The 14,918-nt window shown below is 39.6% G+C and overlaps 1 protein-coding gene across 1 annotated transcript in view; it reads left to right on the forward strand.

The window, feature by feature from the left end:
- Positions 1-14,918, forward strand: part of gpc1b (glypican 1b) — a 61,121-nt gene that overhangs the window by 13,051 nt on the left and 33,152 nt on the right. The window lies entirely within an intron of this gene.

Raw genomic sequence — 14,918 nt, forward strand, 5'->3', positions numbered from 1 at the left:
CAAGCCCCAGCAGCCTCCAACCCTGGGGCATCACTCAGTCAAATTGAATCACAAATCCTGTAGGGCAGAGGAGACTGTGAGGCTCAGGGTGAATGGCTCGGGTATGTCATGTAATGTCTGTTGATGAATCGCCACGGCCGAGAGGACAGGGTGGACTGAACCAAGTGGATCTGGTGTGGGTCATTTCAGACAATAATTATTTGGAAACTTGATGTTATGATATAAAAAAGTTAGACTCTAAAAAGGAAAACTGATAAACATACCTCTTAGGTTTCTCGCTCTGTAGCTTCTTCTTGTTAAAAGCACAGTTGGTTGGTAGATGGGAACAACAATGTACAGTCCCTGTCTTGCTTCTGGAAAATATACCCCTCATCGCAATGTGTTGATGATGCAAAAAGAGAAGCATAAAGGCTTTCATGTTCCATATTGGGGTGTTTTGCACTCACTGGGACGAGGTCTTAGTGTAACAGTGCTTCATTTCTTGAATCTCCCATCCCTTTTCTTGGCTCTGCATTTGAGATATGAGTTTAGAGCTGAGACTTTGTTCCCCCAGTCTCCAGTCTCCCATATATCTCTTTTCCCTCAAGCTCTCTTTAGTTTTCTTCACCTTCTCTCAGTCCTTCTGTGTCCCTTCACATCTCTCTTGGCTTAGTTCCCTTGATTAAGCACAGCTGTCGCGCTCATCGCAAAGCCCCTCTTTTTTCCACATTGTTGAATAAATTGGCTGGCTGTCTTTCTCAGGCCCTGGCCTTGTTGATTTTGGGTGACGTCAATAACTGTTGTTTATGCTTTGGACACAGAGCTAAATCTGCTGTCTCCTTTGACTCTGGCCATTTAACCAATACATAAATGTGTGTGTCTGTGCATGTTTATTAGTGTATGCACCAGTGTGGCGTGCTCATTAAAATGAAATCAATCACAAATTCCTTCTCCAAACATATCCCTTCCCTCGACTGACTTGATGATTATTTTTATGCTTTCGCAGGCCCAATGAGGGCAAATTCTTATTAATGATAGTGTCTGTAAGGTGGATGAGGAGGAGAGCAATACATGTGACTGGCACTGGAGCACTGCTTAGCTTAGAGATGCGTACCTGCAGGGTACTAAGTCGAGCCATACCAGACTGGGGTGTGACATTGAGGTGATGGGAACTTAAATCATTCTCCATTGTCTGTGTTTATCTGCTGCAAGCTGGGCAGGAGAAAGACTGAAGGGTGAGATGACCTTTGGAATTGGACAGTATGCTGTGGCACACACATACACACACACACACACTTGCACATTGGCCCTCAGTTTTCCATTCAGTATACCCACTGAGCACGCCATATGCTTTAACCACTACAGGCCTGATGGACTCGTAAAATTGGTTTCCAGAAAAACATGTTACCAAGATGAAGTTTAATGAGTGGTTAGTTGTCTTTGCTGCCTTCTGGGACAGTTATGTGGTAACATCGTGGTAGCCAATATGGGTTACATAAAATATTTTCTTTTTGTGGTGTGGTATGCAGGATGTGATGTCCTTGAAGAATTGTGTTAAGGGCTTAAATGATTAGTCAAAGTTAAAAGAAAATTAACAGTTAAAAAAAGAAGAAGAATCATAAAGATTCCAAACATTTGCTAATCATAGCTTTTCAAACTTTGCTTGCTTCTCGCCATTTCATTTCATTGTAAACTGAGTACTGTTGTTCAGTGGCACTATGCCACTTTAATTAGCATCAATCAGGTTTGTTAAAAGCATGGGTGTTAATATGTTTGTGGATCACACCATTTGTAGGAATTATACACTGCAAAGCTCCGTAAGCTGTGCATTGCAGTTATTTGCCAGTATTGTGAAACAAACGTCTTAGGCTGGTCGGCTGACATCCGCATGCCAGAAAAGCTTATAGTGGGGTGGGTGGAGTGTCGAGACATTTTCAAATAGACATGTAAATACTGCGTACAATGTGCAATAAGCCTTGTGCTCCCACAGCACTTAACCTGATTGTTAAGTATCCTCAAAGCTGCCATTGATTGATCTGTCAAGTTATTTATTGATTAATGAATTGATCTCTCCTTAGTTAAATTAAACTATCAGTCTAAAACCCAAAGATATTTAGGTGACCATTAGCCAACAGAGAATAGTAGAAAATGCTGCTTAAAATCTTTTTAAAAGATGACTTGACATTCAGAATTGTTGCAGATTCATTTCCTGACAATAAACCTTTCATTAAACCTATATATTTTTTTGTTTTGTTATAAGGGCGATGTAAACCGCCCATCCACATGAACTGTCCATGCGCAGAACAAAATGTATGTACGCAATGATAAATCTGAGTAAGCACATATGTGTACAGTCGTATGCTATTTGGACTGTATCTGGCACGAATAACACTTAAATGTGTACTGTTATATTCATCACTCATTTTAGTGGCAGTATAAATTGAATGGATGCTAAATGTGTCTCAGACGGCTCTCCAAGGACATTGCTCCATTGTGATAGGAAAGCACTTCAGCCCATCTGATGAGCTGCACCCTCCCCCCCCACCATAGTTACCTTTTCTAAAAGCACTTTGCTCTCTCACTCTCTCAGGTTGCTTCTCTCAAACAACCATGCAAACTTATTCAATACGGGCTCTTCTGTAGCTAAATGACATGCAGCAGTTGTTAGAAGAGAGAGCTTTAACTGTTCGAACTCCAAACCTCCCACATCACCCATTTTGTAAATTGTAGCTTGGCCCCTTTCTCTCATGGGAACATAGCACCTAATGCACCATTAGACTGCTATAAATACCCTTTTCCATAGACCAGCTCACACTTCCATTGTTATATGATTATGATTTTATTTCCACCTACTTTCATGGGCTTTAATGTACTATTAATGCCCGTAGTCTTTGGGACGAAAGGGAAGAGAGTGCAAGTGGAGTCTTGCTGTTTCAATTTTAATGTAAATAGACAAACGTTATAATGTCCCATGTGTCTGATTAATTCCAAAAATAAATGTTTGTTTAGCATTTAGATACAGCATTCCTAAGCAGTGTTTTTGCTTGATTGTGTTTCCATAATTGCCCCTCAAGTAAAAGTTGTTTTACATCAATGTGCAGCAGAAATCTTTACAAGTCTTCTTTATGTGTTCATGGTTCAAAGAGAAAGCACTGTGTACTTTTTAAAGCTAATGCTGCTCTATCTCTATAATCCTAAGTGATGATCTCTTGGTTCTCTTTATTAACAGCTTTGTGTATTTCATTCTCCTTTTAATTATAGAAAAGGTTGGGACTTGACGAGAGAGAGAGATTTAACCCTTATATTAAATTAAAGTGAATAATAAAACAAGGGAGTATATGCTTATATTTTCTTTTAGGAAATCCAAACGTGGTATTCTTGCTTATTTTTACTGCCTCTCCATGATGTTTCTGTGATCATTAACTCATGTATTTTAATGAGCTTTTCAGTACAAGTCGTAATAACATTTAGGATTTGCACAATTATTTAGTGGCATTAAAGTATGAGTCATTGCAAACTCAACATAAAGTTAAAAGTCAGGTGTTTTATTCTGTTGATTCTCACCAGGATGTATCCTCTTTAAGAATTCCCCTTCATAGTAGTTGAGGCGGCAAATGTCAGACAGCAAAGTCAAGGAAACTGTGGCTTTACTGTTTACTCACGGATTAGGTTCCTATCTTCTCTAATTAAGTCTCCTTGCTCTCCCAGCGTCTCCATGAACTCCTAGTGAGAGACATTCACAGTAGCAAGCTCAGATGTGTTTCGAAGTGAAGTTATCTTTTTCGCTCTGCAGTAGTCAGCTTTTAATGATTTCTTTTTTAGGTCGACAAAGAAGAAATATTCATTCAATTCAATGCGAAGCGTTGTGCTCTCCATGCTTTGGAGGCGTGTCTGTCTTCTTGCCAGAATTATATTGTCTCTGCCTCGTTTAGCAGACAGAATCTGTCACGGTTTAGAGTTTTTTTTTGTTTTTTTATTGTACCTCTAGGTGTTTCTGTGGTCTCTATGTAGTTACTGTGTATGTGTGTGAAGCAACACGGTGGAGATACCTGCTTTTATGAGCAGGTCTGTCCTTGTAGTTAAACAAGCCTGTAGCACTTAGTCGTGCACTGCAGCAGTATCTGGTGATACAGACATCTGCCCTGGCAGTTAACTGGCGACTACCCCCGTAGTTATTATTGTAGTCTGTAAAAGGAACCTATCGTGCTGTCTGGAGACAGCCACCTTAATAAGACTCTGTCAGGTTCATGTTCCTTTCTCGGAAGTAAAAGGACCTTCTCTTTCACCCCCCCCCCCCCCCCTCCCCTAACATTTTCTTTTTCACCCAGTACTTTTACCTATTTTTTTTTTTCCTTTGCAGAGATTCTTGGTAGGGACCATTGCCTGTAAGGTTTTGCTCCCTTTTCACCCTCCTTTTTTTTTTCTTCCCCTATATCTCGCCCAAAGCAGGCTTTGATGTTCACTGTTTTTAGTCTCTGAGGTAACACTGTTCTGCTGCAAATGAAACAGCCCACATCTTTCCCTTTTTTCCTTTTTTCTTTTTTAAGACAGCAGGTGAAAAGAAACCTGCTCTTCGTAGCCTGGACTTTTTTTTTTTTTTTTTTTTTTTTTCTTCAATGTGACAACTATGCTCAGCCAGCTGTTAGATAGCTGATATTTCTTTCTGTTAAGATGAAGCTCTCATTTCACCCCCATTTTCTGCTCGTGGCTCGAATCTCAGCTTGGGTTGCGATTAACACTAGCAAAGCCAAGGAGACAGGTAATTAGGAGAAAAGGTCGTTTTCAAGCTCACTTTATTATAGTTTCACCTCCAGTGACAGGGGTAATAAAAATAACTTCATACATTAAGGTTAATGTTAGGAGCACAAGACCGAACATTTAACTATGTTACTGTAGACATGTACCTTTTTACTTCCAGTCACATTTTAAAACACAAAAGACATTGCGGGCAGATATACTGCACTTCCCTTACATGTGTCAGAGCTTGTTTCCACTCTGAAATCTGTCACAGCAGATAGTTACTGAAGCATGTATATCTGCGATCATCATAGCATTCCAGACTGAGTTTCTGAATCAGTTAGAGCTATTTGTCCATAGTTGTTCTTCATATACAAACACAAGATAAATCAAAATAAAATCGAACATTTAGACAAATTAAAGTCTAGATTTGCTAGTTAGTAGTTAGACATACATAATACCTTTTGGCCTTTTCTTCCTTTTGAGTTTCTGAGTTTCAGAGAATAGAGCTGTCCAACCCATTCCTCTCTAGTCAGGGCATGTAGCACAGAAGCTTACTGTACACAATACCTCAGGAACATTCATAAACACACACAGACAGACACAAAACACCTGTTGTATAACTGCACAAAGGTGCACACGTAACAGGTAAAAGTAGACTGATATCTTATGACGTCTATGTGAACAAAGTTTTTCCTCTTTTTCATTTTAGGGGAAAAAATCCCCATAAAGATCAAATGGGGCAAGAGCTGACATGTATGCCTGGCATGGCTCAGTAGTAGCTGACAGATTTGAAGTTAATTAAAAGTGTTCTTTTGTCCGTTGACTGATACCAGTGCAGCGGGATCTGGGTGGTGTGATGGGCGTGGGTGGAGGGCATGGAATGGGCCACACAATAGTGGGCTTTGTAGGTGGCTATGATGCGGGGAAAGGCTACATGATGTCAGGCAAGTGCTGGCTTCAGTCCATATATTCAAGTCCAGTGGTCCTCCTCAGAGCATTTATAACACCTTCACACAGCTGGATGAGGAGGAGGACGAGTGGGAAGAGCAGGTGGTGGAACTCTATCCTACAAAAGGAACTGCAGTACAATGGATTACATTCCTTGAGAATGGTTTGGTGCAGAATAATTTGGAGCGTCTGATGTATTTTAATAGGGGCTTCAGTCGGAGTTATACAAAGGTACTTTGCAGCTGCATTAAAGATTAAATCAATCGGACTAAGAAATGAGTAAAAAGGCTTCAGAGTTTTGTCCAGAAAAAATGAAAGAGGGCTCATTACACTCATTTCAGTTCCTTTGCACTTCTCTCTCTCTCTCTCGCTCTCTCTCTCTCTCGCTCTCTCTCTCTCTCTCTCTCTCTCTCTCCTTTTAAAACTGATTTAAAAATGTTATAATATACAGTGCTCTGAATAGTTTAGCACCTCCATCCTCCGCCGTTATTTCTCCTGCTATACCACAGAAACAAATGATTTTTCCAGAGAGTTCGATAAGAAGATAATTAAATCTTAAGCAAACAACATAATAATAAGCTTTTGATCCCATAGATGGATTTTTCTACGGGCTAGCCGTTTTCAGTTTTTGTGATACTCTACGCCAACTGGCTGAATGGCAGCAGCTTATATTTTATTATATTTTTACGGTACAGACATGCAAGTGATATCAAGAACACGTTTCCCAATGTGTTGTACTATGCCTTTAAATGCAAAGCAGTTAAAACTAAGATGTATGGAGAGGCAGTTTTCTCTTATTATGGAGCGAACTGTGGAATAGTCTGCGCATAAAAACTTTATTGTGATTATGGGCACACTTATGAAGAAGAAAATTATGCTGATCTGTGTCCTGGAATATGCGTGTATAGCTCCAACAAAGACAGATTTCCTTTTAACCGTTAAAGACTGATAAAATAAATATATAGTAGCCTCACGTTCCAATAATGATGCCAGCTGTGTAAGTTCAGTAGAGCTGACCTCTGCTTGTGCCATTAGCCCCGGTAGTTGTGCAGTGATGCTGCTGACTCAATGCCATCTTGTGCCTGTTTTTTGAATGGTGTTAGGACTGCAGATAAGATTCAGAGTCACAGAGGAGTAGTATTGATAACTACAGAGAGCAGTTCAGTCCTTTTTTTTTCCTGTCTCTTTTCTGTCTCTATCTCACTCTCTGTCTTCCTGCCCTCATACTCTTGTCTGTAAATTCTTAATTTCTTTTTTTTACTCACAATTTCTCCAGCTCCCTTCCTGCTTTGAGGGATAACCATCTACCCTTTCAGCAAAAGGCAGTGCCCTTTCTGTCTCACTTTTGGCCTCCCTCTCAGCTCTCTCCCTCCTTCTCCTCTGCCTCCGTCTTGCTTTGGGAGGATAACCATCTAGCCTTTCAGCACAGGCTAGCTCTTTCTAATGACTGTTTCCAGTCAGGGAGGACAGTGGAGAAGCTTTGTACTGCTCACTCACTGTGGTGCATTTTGACGCTCCAGGGAAGTCTATAGATTTTTTATATATATATATATATATATAACATATATATATATATAGATATATATATTATATGGTTATTCACTGAACCCTTCTTTAGTGAAAAATAAAATATGATTTTTTTTTACTGGTGCACAAAATGAACCGTGCATTAACATCACCTTGTTCAAATAACAAAACCAACACAGTGCATGAACTCACAACAACTTACCTCAGTGTGACTTCTGCTGTTGCCTTTGAGAGACCAGTTCAGATATGCGTGGCTTCACCTTGGCAAGTGCCAGTCTCATGTCATTTTCACAGCAAAGTCTGTTCCTTTTCTTAGTTTTTATGTCCAGCATCCTCAAAAAACGATTGCTCACAAAGATATGTTGTAACAAATGGTATAAAAAATTCCAGGGCGGAGGCTCCACCGAACCCCTGAGACCAACTCACCGAACCCCTAGGGTTCGATCGAACCCAGGTTAAGAACCACTGATTTAATGTGAGATGAGATGAGATCCCTTCATCTTTAAATCTGATCAATGTTTGTTAAAATTATATGTCAGCTAATATATGACACCAGTGGCTACTATTTTTTTAAAGTCAAGTTACACAAATATATTCCACAACAGTTTAAACTTTAACACGAAGCTGAATGTCAAGGGCAGCATCAAAATGGAAAACAAGCACAGCAACTGAATGTGCGTTGGAGCCATCGGCACAGCATCCTGAACTTTTTATAGCGAATAATAAACCATCATGTTTCCCAACAGACCACATATCTGTAAACTGAACGCAGTCTCTCAAATGTCACACTGCAGGCGGGGAAGTTTTGATGACTGAAAACAAGAATGGGGAGTAAAAATTGGAAACAAAAGAAGGTTGGAGGTCTTGACAAAGAAGAAACAAAAAAAAGGCATGTTTGAGAAAATCTGATGTTTGTAAAACTGATAAAAGACAGGTGTGGGGAGATGTGGGGATAAAAGGAACTGAGAGGAGCAAGACGCTCCATGTTTAAACAATAGCTAGGCTGAAAACCAAGAATTTGCGACAGGAACACACTTGAAACTTTAAAGTTGACGGGCACATGAGCACTTAAAGGAAAAACTTATTAATAGAGTCTATCAGAGCCAGGGAGGAAGATGAAGTCGAGAAACAAAAGAACTACTGCACTTCCAAGTTCAGGAGTGCAGATTTAACTAGCATTTAGATTGTCTTTTTACAAAGAGGAACATATGAAAAGCCCTCTTTTCATGCCTGGACTGAAAGGTGGGATTAAACAGCGGTATAGAGTGTAAGACACAAACATTCCTCTAATCATCTTATGCATTTACTTGTCAGACTGCTGCAATAAAGCAGCTCCCACATGGGCAATATGCCAAGATTTTAGATTCTAAAGGCCTAAATGGCTCTCTGTCAAAATCTGAATACCACAGTGGCTCTATGTCTTTGTTAAGGGAAATACTTTTAGATTACAGCCAAACAACACTTATATATCTGTAATGTGTACATACCTCTGACCCTCACTTTCCAGAAATCCTCCCTACACTATTTAAATGTCCTGTTAAAGAAATATAAATCAGTCTTGGGAGTGTTATGCATATCTTTTCCTATTCCTCTGAGTGTTACATTTCAGTCTGACCTTTTAGCATCAGAGTTGTACATCAGTTCCAAGCCCTTCTGGATGTAATTTCCCTTACAGCTATGGTGAAGAGTAATTTGCTGTGGTTCTCACTGATCTATCTGTGAAGAATGCTCGGATTGTGCTGTGCAGAACATAAATTCTCAAACTGCGCATAATCTGTCCACTGTCCCCATCAGTGGAGAGAGGACTAATGATTTTTTTTTTTTTTTTTACATCATTAAGCTTGTACCAGGGCTTGAGAGGTCATTGTATGACCAGTTAACCATATGCTGTCACACTAACAAGTTCTAACCCATGACAAATTCAGAGGTATTTGGACTTGCACTTATTCACTTTTCAGCAGTGGAATGTGTGAAAGTCTTTTTTTTATGTTGTTTTTATTTATATTGTAGTTTGACAGAGATCATCTGATCCAGTCTGACCTCATCCAAATGGACCTTGTTCCAGGAAACACTCCTTTATTGTTGGTTCTGGGCAAAGATTATTACACCAGCGTGAAAGCATTTTTAAGGAGGCCATCCAGCATAAGCTACTAGACGAGGTTAAACCTGTGCACTGTAGAGAGTCCAGTCAACGTTTCTTCTTTCATTTATTCAAATTTAATGTTTATATTTTGGTTATAGTTATAGTTAGAGTATACCATAGTTGGAACATTGAAAATTAAACAGTAAAAAGGCACATCACAAGCTTTTTCCTGCAGTGACAGCAGCTCATTTATAGTTGCCAGTAACTGCCAGGATTGATTCTGTATTTACTGAACAATTTTTCATTGTTTTTTTCTCCATTTAGCAGTTTTTTTTTTCCACTTACATCCATGCATCATTGACTAACCCTTTTATTTTGAAATGGTCAGCAGGCCTAGGTTATTGTGCGCATACGCTTCAAAACACACAAACCCCTGAATTACAACAACCTACAATTAAGTCTACCCTGCAGCCGTACAGCAAGCAGTGAGTGGCAGTGAAATGTTTTGCACTTTTGCAGGTTAATTTGAAGTGCACAACTAAAAGCATAAATAATGCATCAATTATATATCATGTTATGAAAAGCTATTTGCCTAACTTAACCACTCAAGTGTACTGTCGATATTTGTAATGCCAAGTTTAAGACCTAAAGTTGATCAAAGGTCAAAGCGTCACCATGTAGGTTGCAAGTTTGGAATTGTTGTAAAAGTCTATGTTAGAGAAGCGTCTAGCCAATGTACCCTCAAGCTAAAATTCAAGGAAGGATGATTGAACACTGTAATGATAATATACTTTAATGTGTGGTACCATTAAGTTAAAATCATTTGTAATGTGTTGCGTAATTGCAATATGTGTTTTTCAAATGTCAGTATACATGTGTCTAGATTGTCTGACGAACTTTTGCTTTGTGTCTACACTGAACTAATTTCTGCTTTATGACAGTTGGTGAATCACTGTTGTGTGACTCAGCTTCCAAAAACAGCCTTTTTTTTCCAACAAGTACCGGCACAGCTGGATTTTGTGGTTCTTCAGTCATTATGTGTCATTGGTCAAGGCCCATGCTGCTTTGCATCAGGCAGAAAAAGAAGAAAAAAAAGTGTGTGACATCAGAGATGGTGGCCTATATAGAACAATGATTCCGTGGCCTGGTTTCTGAATTGAACTACTGTGGTGACTGGTGCTCTGTGATGTTTCATGCAGTGTATTTGTGGTGTGCTGAGAAAGCACGCTGGTTGGATGCGAGGAGGAAAACAGAAACCACAGACTTAATAGTTCTGACATTCTCTAAGCGTCTTCATATTTGTCTTGACAGTGCTGTTGCTTCCCACTGTTTTGTGTGCGTGTTGACTATTTTCTCAAGCAATCTTTGCTGTCAGCCTACCTGTGCGCCTATCTGTTAAACGTCTTCTACTCTGATCTCTCGCTGGCCATCTGCCATATGACTTTCATGTTTCTATTTGTCTCACGGCCTAGCTGTCAGTTCGCCTTTTCTATATGTGTGTTGACAAGACCTTTTACTGACTCACAGTGACTAAAAGAGGCCTAAAGTGTGAGCCTGTCCTGACCTGACTTCAAAATAGACAGCTTGGCACGCACGCCATGCACACACACACACCATCACCAAAACAGGGCTTTCCTTGTACAGCGATGGTTCCCATGTCAGGCCCTCGTTCAGATCACACGTTTAATATATCTCACTGGTTATCAGACAATATGAGCGATCGTTTCAGAACAATTGAAACCTGCAACTACTGCCATAATGTGTCTGATAGGAACACACACACACACTGGCGTACACAGCTGTCTTTTGCTTCACTGATTAAAGTGCCACTGTTGGTGCTATGTTGATTAATCAGACCTCAGCTAGATTGTTTATTTTATGAAAACCCATAAACCCATTGAGTGTGAATGGAAGCAGCCACGCTACATAACCAATAAGTCAAGCAATTTCATACCCATCAAACCAGTAATGCCACCAAATGACAGATGATGATACTATTTATCTTGATTTATATTAAATAGACAAATGACACAAAATAATACAGATAAGAGAAAAACCCCTGATTATTGTCTAGCCCCAGCTGTAAATAAAACATGCCAGTGTTTGAGGATTTGGGCAAGTGTGGATTTGCTCTTTGGAAGACCAGATTCCCTGGCCAAATTCCCAGCCAGAGGCGAAGGAAGGAAAGGCGGAGGGGGGGGGCGCAATGGAGGGAAGAGATGAGTGAACTAAGAGAAGGACTGACAGACTTGTCTGTGCTTTGATCGGATGACTTCTCCAAGCTCGAAGGTATAATCACATCACCCAACATTTAATACTTATCTGGCCCGTTATTGAAGATTACAGCAGATCTGATTGAGGATTGGACAACCTATCTGTCTGACTTTGAAAATGGTTGGGTGGGAGTGGCAGGGCTGTGTGCTTGTGGGTTAAAAGCTGATGATTGATGGCTTTTTGTGATGGCCTTTGTACTGCTACAGCAGAGAGAGAGAAAAGAGCTGGATTAAATAGAAGAATTACATTCAAGGCTTCCATCATATGTGCCATTTGTGTTCAGTTAAAAATGGATTTCTGTTCATTTCTATCCAAAGAATGAGCGCGAGAGAACAGAGAGTACATTCTTGCAGTGCAGTGGAAGCTGGAAACATCAATCTGAGCATATAACTTAAAGAGGTCTAAGTGGTTTTATTATTATTACAATTATTTATTATTATTATTAGTAGTAATAGTATTATTTAGCAACCTTTATCACCGCCTTACTGTATAAAGAGGTAATTACTGCACTAAAGTCCCTCACTTGACATTGTTGGATGTTACCAATAGATTCAGAGGTAAGAATTTGATTTGCACAAGTGCACAAAATGCATTCTGTATATTGTGCAACTTCAAGAAGTCACAGTGTGAGGAAGAGGGTTGAGAACAAAGAGGTGTGCAGGTCTCAGGTCTTAGTAGGTAACAGCTGTGCCTCCAACTCCCTTACAATATGCAGCAGAGAAGATTGGCTGATGCATCAACTGGCAGGAAATTGTTAAATTGCAAATTTTGATAACAAGTGCCATCTGAATGTTTTGAATTCTTTTGATGTAAAAGGCTCCAAAGAGACTTGCAGACTTTTCTGTTTTGTTTAGGTTGTTTAACTCCTGAGGTGAATATATATATATTTTCTAATTCACAAGCTAGTTGATAATTGTGTCTGTCATATGATGGGCAGATAGCGTACAAGGTTGTTTGTCTAAAAGCCTGTTATATCTGAAAATGGTTACCGTACGGTTTCCAGAGTGAGTTGATGAGCGAGATAAAAGTGAACCAAAATAGCAGCAAGGACAAAACAGTGTGTCTGAAATATTCTATAATGCTCTGTACAGAACTGCAGCAGAATGTGATTTAATGTCAGTGTGGATTATAGCTGCTTTAATTTATACTGAAAACAACTGTGCGTCTCTAAGGTTACTAAATCATTAAATTCCTCACCTTTCTCCCTTCCTTACTTTCCCCAGCTTTCGTTTGTTCTCCGTCATTCTTACTGCATCTTTGGTTCCTTTCTGAAGACCCTTCATCATCTATGCTTTTTCTTTCCCCACGTCACCACACTTCTTTTATGTGCTCACCTTCCCATCTTTCTTTTGCATGCATCTCTCTTAACTGCATCACCTACCGCCCTCTGTGTCTATGCCTCTGACTCAGACCTGGCTGAATGTGTTCCAGCTCTTGTTGCTTTGACAGGCCCTGACAACAGCAGGTCAGCTTTTATCTGTCAGTCTCTCCACCTTTGAGCAGCACAGAGCAGAGGGGAACTGGCTGCTTTGTTTGTTCTTTCACCATCGGGAGACGGCTCTGCCACAAAGAGAAGCTTGCAAGTTTAGAGGAGTCAAGCACACACGCACACACAAAAGCACAAATACGTGTACATTGCCATATGCATCTATGTGTTATGCTGTACCGGCTCTCCCTTTCTCTGGCTGTCCAGCCTTTTCAATACATACAATTATATGCAGTGGCATTTTTTCATGAAAACATTATGCACAAACATTATGATAAATGAAAATAAAATAGTCTGCACTTTCTAGTCTTCCGACCTCACTAAGCTTTCAGCTCTGCATGTAAAATTCACTCATACACTAAAACATTCATACACTGAAAGGCAAAGTCAGTGCTGCCTCTTTCTGGCAAATTTATCATGTGAAAGTACACTGGATTTGTTAAGCCTTTAAAAAATGAAGTATAATAAATCCAGCATATTTCTCAAGACCTTGTGTTCTTAAAGCTGCATTAAATTGATTTTTGTCCACTTGAGAGCAGTACAACAAGCTGTAAACATAATATTGATATATTATCACATCATAAGGTGTTTGCAAAGCCTATTTATAAATCCAGCAGAGAATGAATGTAGGACAAATATTCACCCTTTTTTTTTAGCTATTTTATTTTATTTTTTCATTTTTTTGAGGATAATATGTGGCTTTTTGGCTGCTAAATGGTCCGCTATGATAAAGGTATGTGGGTTTTACGTGAACTTGGTAGTGTGTACATCATTATCAGTGGCTATTTTCCCATAACACGTAGTCATCTGATCCACTGTTAATATGAAAATATAAACTTGTGCTGCTTAAAAGATAAAGATTAACAGAACATCAGTCAATTTTACCTTTATTTTTTTCTGACAACTGCAGAACATTCTCCATTAGTAGCTTGGGTGTTGTCCGACTAGGCAACAGAATTGGATGTCAGATAATCAGTGATGATAAAATGCATTTGAGGCTTAATGTGGAGCTGAATATCACCACCACCACTGACCAGGATTCAAGCTGAGAGAAAAACATGACGACTGACTAGCAATTCTCTTTTACTTTGATCTCGTTTTTTTCCAGTTTGTTTTTTTTCTTCCCCCCACCGCTCTGTTGCAACAAAATTTATCCTGAACAGTCTTGTCCTCTGTGAGAACAGAGAACTGATCCCTGTCTGGGAATCTGAATGCCAAAAAGTCTCATGGGTGTTTAATGCCAGCAATGTTACAGGTTTACTGTGTGAAAAAGGTCTTCTGTTATTCCTCCCTCCTCTTCCCACATCTTGAAGAGTTTTTGCCAAACTTCTAGACTTCATTAAGTGAAGTTTAACGTCTTTCCTGTGTGACAAGATGTTCTGTGTCTAATATATGTCAACTGTTGTCACTTCCTGTCAAAGACCTTTGCTAGATCATCAGTGGAAAACTCACCCACACACACATTCCTCCAGAAATGAGGTCAACTCTTTGCAGCCCCGGTGGTTGCCCCTTTTTATTTTGAGATGGCCTACGACACAGTGTGTCTCAGATATGGTTCAGATACACATCAACAAGATAACTTTAGAATAACTTTTTCCGCTCCCTGTCACCCGTATTTTTTGCACACACTTGAAAATCAGCAAGTAAGTCAACACACAGACAAGCTCATGTTAGGACATGTCTGTAAGATGCAGGAGAAGGGTGGGTTCTAGGGTGTAACTAGGACAGCGTGTCTGTACTGTTTGTACAGTATATTGTTAGATGTGTTTTTCTTGTTAAGTCTGAGTAAATTACATTCTCCTGCATTCCAGATCCGCCCAATTTAATCTTATTTTACATACACAGTGGGAAAAAAACTGGTGGGAAAGGATAAAGAGTGAA

This window comes from Larimichthys crocea, chromosome XII (assembly GCF_000972845.2).
Source record: "Larimichthys crocea isolate SSNF chromosome XII, L_crocea_2.0, whole genome shotgun sequence".
Lineage (NCBI taxonomy): Eukaryota > Metazoa > Chordata > Actinopteri > Sciaenidae > Larimichthys > Larimichthys crocea.